Source organism: Dermacentor variabilis, chromosome 8, assembly GCF_050947875.1.
Source record: "Dermacentor variabilis isolate Ectoservices chromosome 8, ASM5094787v1, whole genome shotgun sequence".
Taxonomy (NCBI): Eukaryota; Metazoa; Arthropoda; class Arachnida; order Ixodida; family Ixodidae; genus Dermacentor; species Dermacentor variabilis.
The window spans coordinates 52,104,235-52,111,030 of record NC_134575.1 but is presented as its reverse complement, the minus strand read 5'-3'; positions in this window follow the sequence as shown (position 1 = coordinate 52,111,030).

The following is a 6,796-nucleotide window of genomic DNA, read 5'->3' as shown; positions in this document are numbered from 1 at the left end:
GTTTCTTGATAAAATAGACCTAAGCCAAGTCACGCGTGACTTTGTGACAACTTTGTTTTAGAATTTGGGCGTGAAGCAGATAGCACAGGTGAACACGTTCAAGCCCTACACAGATGACGCAGGTGTGAGTCACTTCTTTTCTTAGTTGGCACCGCGTGCTCTTCTAACCGTTCATTGGCGTATCGCCCAGTCTAACGGATGTAAACAAGGCCACGGATTAAGAAAACGTGATCAAAGACCCTTATAGAATACTTTGAAAAAATCTAGGTTGTCTATTTGAACAAGAAAATTCCTATTTCGATTTCTTACTACACTGCTACGAGTACTCTTTCATTACAAGAGGCATAATAAACTACCGGCATGCCAAACCTAGACGCTGCCTTAATTAGAAAGCGTCACACTATGAAAATATGGAAGGACTGCCGGCCTTGTCTTTCCCTGGCGATGTCGAATTGTAGAATTCAGAAGGAAACTTTTGAATTTCATTTTGTGGGGCTTGATGAGCAAAACCGACCTTACTGGGATAGTAAGCTGGAACAATGCGGGAAAACTGCAAATGATAAGCAGCTTGCATTGTGTGATAAAATTTACTTTAGACGACCGATACCTAATGAATATTCCACGGGCAGTTCTGTACCGGCCAGATCGACCAATGCGTACTCTACTGGTCAAGAAAGTAAAGAACGGGTAAAGATAGCAACAGGGTTCTATGGGTAAAAAACAAAACTAGCTGGCGTACGCTGCATCATTTTAAGACTTGCACGTGTGAGCTTACGTTACCTGCTACCCGTGCTCTAAAGCGAAGTTGTGACACATTAGCGCGTGCGTTGGCCGAGGCGTATTTTATAAGAAAAGAATGGGATTCATACATGTTCGGTAAAATAAATTTTGCTTCCGCGCTTGTGGATGCTCTTCTTGCTTGTACCTCTTCGTATGGGCGGGATGAGTTTTACCGACCGATACGAAAGAAGGCACAGGAGTGCGAGTAAGAGGGACTCAAACCCAGGTAGGAACGATACGTGACGGCCACCATCGAAAACAAATTGAAATAGGAGGCTCTGTTCAAGTTCGCCGATGGCATCCCCCGCCATGCATTTCTACAGTCACGGTGGTGCCACGTCAAACGCAGACACTGACCTATTAGCTGCCCTACAATTTCTGTCTTCGCTCACTATCGCATCGTCATTGACAATTCTCACGGGAGCACTATTTATCGCTACGTAAGAACGCTAAACCACTTTCTCTGTTACGGAAATGCATTACCAGAGGTAGCTGCTGACGCGATGCTCCTTGCGTTCGGGAATGAAGGTGGCCGCTGCTCACCACAACTGCCCCTCTAGCGGCCATCCATTGCCTGAGATAGCTTTAAACCTGTCTGAGACGCGCTTCTGCGTTTGTTCTCATATTGCCCACGTTTGCACTGTGTGGGGCATAAAGAGGAGCGCCGCATCTCCTGCTAAAACAGTGACTGATCTGGGATCCAATTTTTCCTCAAGAGCCATTTTTTCACGAAGTTTTGTGCAATACCACGTTTTGCTGGCGTTACGGGCTGTCTTCGTGCACGGCAAATTCGAAATGAGTGTCGTCTGCGGCGATACCACTGAGCGACTTTAAGAGGAAGCTTTAGCTCGGGCCCAACTCCGACGCGGCCTATTCAAATACATGTAAAACGCAAAAACGTTTTTATGAGATAACCCCTGGACCGATTTTGATGAAATTTGTTGCATTTGAAAGAGAAAGTTAAATTCTAGTGACTGTTGGAAGCCGAATTTCGATTTAGGGCGCGAATTTTCTTAAAACGATTTTCAAATATTTGACCATTTGACAAAAATAGAAGCACGAAGTTTACAAATTCATAGCTCTGCATCAAAAACTGATATCGCGGTTCTGTAAACGGCATCTATTTGATCATTCAAAGCGGACAAATTCAATATGTCATTTTACATCTTACGTGAATTTGTTACGTTGGTTACAACGGTTTTGCAAAAGTTGTATTTTCCTATGATTAAATTTTTCTATATTCATGTGTAACATATCAATTTTGTCCGCTTTAGATGTACTATTAGATGCAATTCACAGAATTGTATTATCATTTTTAGTGGTTGAGTTAGAGTTGTAAACTTGATAGTGTCGTTTTTTGAAAATGTTCGATTTTTGCCAATTTTTAATAAAAAATTTACGACCTAACTCAAAAATTCGAAACAAACAGTCACTAGATTTTAGGTTTGTCTTTTAAGTGCAACAAACCTAGTCAAATTTGGTGCAGTGGTTGCCGAGAAAAACGAATTCTCCTTTTACATGTATTAAGATAGGAGCACCCGAGCTAAAGCTTCCTCTTAAGTTCTACCGCAGCAGAACGGTGGCGCCACCCGTTGTGGCTGGAGCAGACACACACGGTGCTCTCCGATGTTGTAGCAGACGGCGCCACCCGTGTGTTGCAGTGAAATCAACACGTTTTGAGCGGCATCACCTCAGACGACACCCGCTTCGTAGTTATTGCGGACTAATCTGGTAACTAATCCGAGCGAGAATGGTGCAAAACTCGATCCAAAATAGGAAAGTTGTGATTAGAGATGAACGATGAGTCTAGCAGGAAGAGTAATATACCTTAAAATAAGCATACGTTGGGCATGTCGCAATTCCATACTTGTGAAAACAGTGCGAAACAACAAAGTCCGAAGATTAGGGCTAGACCGATGCAGCGCTGAATCACGTAAATTTTGATTCGAAGTAAAAAAAAAAAAATAAGCAGGTCCTTAGCTTACACGTGACCGAGAAGTGGGTGTAAGTTTCATGCGTTGAATAAACATTGCTATTCTTGTTCTGCTCTGCATACATCTAGTCTTGTCTTCTGTCCCGTAGAAACTATACCGGCCTACTTATTCTGGTGCTTCGTATACAAATTTATATTTTTAGTCAGCTCTGCATCTTTCTGGCGCAATTATTGGTCCTTTGTTCTTTCGTGCTGTTTTCGCAAGTAAGTATATAATGTTGCTTTTTTCTGGGCACGTATCTCTGTAATTTGCTCGTTTCCCAGTTGAAAAACATAACAGGAAATTTCAGTCTCGTATTTTGGGACGTTGTTTCTGTAGTTCTGGTGTCTGTAGTACTGTACTGTGTCTGTAGTGTGACGTCCTGTAGTAGAAAGTTCTGTAGTTCGTGACCAATATCTAATTAAAAATTGACAGAGACCTTCGTAAGGCTATGTAAATTTGTAAGTGCAAAAAAAGAAAAATATAAAAACATCCCCGCCGAGGATTCGAACTTGCTACCACACGATCCCGAGCCCGTCATCTTACCACTGCACCACTCCTTTTTTTTCTTTATTACCGACATGGCAACATACAAAACAAGACATTTTAACAATACACAACAGTCACGACAAAATCTCTGCCATTGGTTGGCGGTCACAGGGCGAACATGTCTTTCGAGTGTACATTTTGGCAATGTCAATAGTACGATGCTCTGATGTTTACATTTGCATTTTGAGAGCCAAGATCCGCTATCACTCCACCGCGTCAACTGCCGCATCTCTAGAAGAGCAAAAGTGTTGTTGCCATCGACAGGTACATCGTGGAGTGCTAGAAGATCAATTTTGATGTACGATATCAATATTAAATAAGAAATGCAGAAATAGACAACGCTGACTGTTAGGGTTGTTACTGCTAATTTCGACAGTTGTCTGTCGTTCTTTACACTTTTGAGCACGCATATAATTCGTGTGTTCAATGCAAAATAGTTACATAAACATTCGTGGATGAGTGTTCTTTCTGACAGCATACTGGCTTCTCACGGCAGCGCTGTACCTGAATAATGAGGCCAGAGCGAGACAGCTTTTCACGCAACTTTAAGGAACAACCCAATACTTCATTTTCGCTTCGCAAAAGCTTATGCAATATTTCTGGGAAATCAACTAACGTGTCAGTGTAACGGAACATGTAAGTCTACAGGCCTCTGTGCCACCTCTTACCAAATAAAGTAAAGCGGATACGCAGCCATTCCCGCAGATGGTATGATTTTGATGAGGCCGGTATGGCGTTTCTAGTGCCTCGTCGTAAGGCACAATTTTAACAGTTGGCCCCGTCGACTTTAATACCGGTGTCGGTGCTATCAGCATTGCCGGCTTCAGAGAAGCACGATTGAATACCGTGCAAGAGAAAAGTACAGTGTACAGTCGCCCAAATCTTTAACTGGTGTGCGGGAGCGGCGACTTTTCCGTGCGTCAGCGCCGTTTGACGGGGCGAGGCTGGAAACAGTCTGAGGCTAAGCGCATGCGGACAAAGCGCGCTCAGCTGGGCCCATCGTCTACTAGGCTGTTTCCAGCCTCGCCGCGTCATACGGCGCTGACGCCCGGAAAACGCCCGGAAAAGTCGCCGCTCCCGCACACCAGTTAAAGATTTGGGCGACTGTACACCACCAATGCGAAAGTGACATACAATTTTGAAGCGTCCCGACGGAAAGCGCTTCTGTCGAGGCGTCAGAATTTATGTCGCTGCGACAGAAAGTAGCACATTTCTGTGTAGTCCCGACAGAGAGTTCCTGTTGCGACGTCAGAATCGCTGTTGCGATAAGAAGTTGTTGTTGCCACTTCATACACTCTTGTGGACGCGACAGGACGTTTCCGTTGCGACTACAGAACTCTTGGCCGTCGAGACCGAGTGTTTCTGTTGCGACGTCGGAATTGCTGTCGTCACGTGAAAGTCGCTGTCACGATAGAAAGCTGTTGTGACCACAGAAATCTTGTTGTCGTGACCGAAAGTTCCTGTTGCGACTTCAGTACTCTTCGTCGTCGCGACAGAATCTTTCTGTTGCGACGGCAGAATTTCTGTCGTAACGTCAGAATCGCTGTCACAATAGAAAGCTGTCGTAACGACTTCAGAACTCTTGTTGACGCGACAGAACATTTCTGTTGCGACTTCAGAACTCTTGGTCTTCGCGACAGAATCTTTCTGTTGCGTCATCGGAATTTCTGTCGTAACGTCAGAAATGTCTGTCGCAACTACAGAAACATCAGGAACTTCTGTCGTACAACAGAAATTTCTGCAGTCGCGACAGAAATTTCTGTAGTTGTGACAAGAATTCCTGTTGTCTTTTTCAACTGGGTTACTTATTATTTTTTTCCTATTTCTTTTTTTCCTAGCCTTATCTCCTCTTCTACTTTTTAAACTCCCTCCTCCTGAAAGAGTAGGCAGGCGTTGTGCCCCTATCGGTGACAGTCGTCAGTTTGCTGTCTCTCTTTTTCCATACCTAATAATAATAATAATAATAATAATAATAATAATAATAATAATAATAATAATAATAATAATAATAATAATAATAATAATAATAATAATAATAATAATATCATTTGGAAGCACACGTCTCGCCGTGATCTTTTATATTGTCCGTGCCCTAATTCCTGCTCCACAATATTCATTTTAATGACGGCATTTTAATTTGCACTTTCGCAAATGGAATAAGGTAACTACCAACCATGAAGTATTGTTTTGCCAAGCTTTTTTTGGACATATCCCTGCAAGATGCAATCAATGCATCACAAGTGCCAGACAGAGTTTGATGCCTTAAAATGCTGTTTGAAGCATGGGAATCTTAGTTCCAATCTCTTAGTTGCATTATTGATAGTCTGGAGTAGATATTCAGCGGTGGAGAGCTTTTCAAGCCAATGGTTAAGTAATAGCTTTTGTAGTAATTTGGTGATAACCATCTAAAAACATTTGGTAGTTTAACAAATGTATTCACCTTGACCAGAAAGGAATGCCGATAATATGTTGCTTTTTGCATCGGAAGGGAGTTGTTTTTCGGCGATACATGGGAATATAAATCCTGAGCACTATCTCTGCACAATCTCTCTTATTGTTTTTTAATTATTTGTTGTAATTCGAGCCTACAGCTTTGCTTAAGAGAATGACGTCATCTGAGAGGTTAGTGTAACATTGTTCTGTACGTTGTAAAATAGTGAAATATACTGACCGCCGCGACAAAGCTTATGGATTTTTATTTTTAATGTTTTGCCGTTTACTTGCTTATTGATTAAAATTATGCTAGCATTTTTCAAAGCTTTAGGTATAATTTAAATCATCGAGCAAGGGGCTATATTGCAAATCAGTTCTGCGTTATTCCGGAAGGAGGAGCAAGGTTCATGAACGGAACAATTGTCATACACCTTCATGTAGCACGCAGCACCAAAGGAAACGCATAGGGGTTTCTCAGAAAAAGAAAGTTTCGCCATAGAGGAAAATTTTCGCTCCACTGTAAAGCTTTCTCTCTGAGAAACCCGGAGCAGGGGGGCGCTTTTGCACCTCCGTACTACATCGGGAGTGTGACGATTTTCCCCTTTTATGGCTGTATATTGTTTCAACAGTGTTGAATACGAAACTCCGCCCCTTATCCTTTAACAAATTGTATTTTATTCAATCCTGTTCTGCTGGTTTTCCCTGGCCATATATTACCAGGCTCTTTCAACTTATTGTCTAGTTTGACAGTGAAAACCTCTTTCATTTGTTAATTTATGTCTAACCCTCAATGTATCATGCGCTGTCATGGACAGTTCTGATCTCTACAATATTGTGCAGAGCATGGATAGGAAATTAAAGCCCGAATTTCGTTTAGAGAAACAAAGGTTCATGACCAGATTGCGCTATATATAACCGAATTACTACGTAACAGTCCTATTCCCCGTACGCTACAGTAGAAAATGTATTGCTGTTCGTTCATTGTTGCCGCATCGTAATAGACCTTGCTGTCACTCAAAGTGAAAATTATTACTTTCAAACTTTGACTATCACTGTAACCT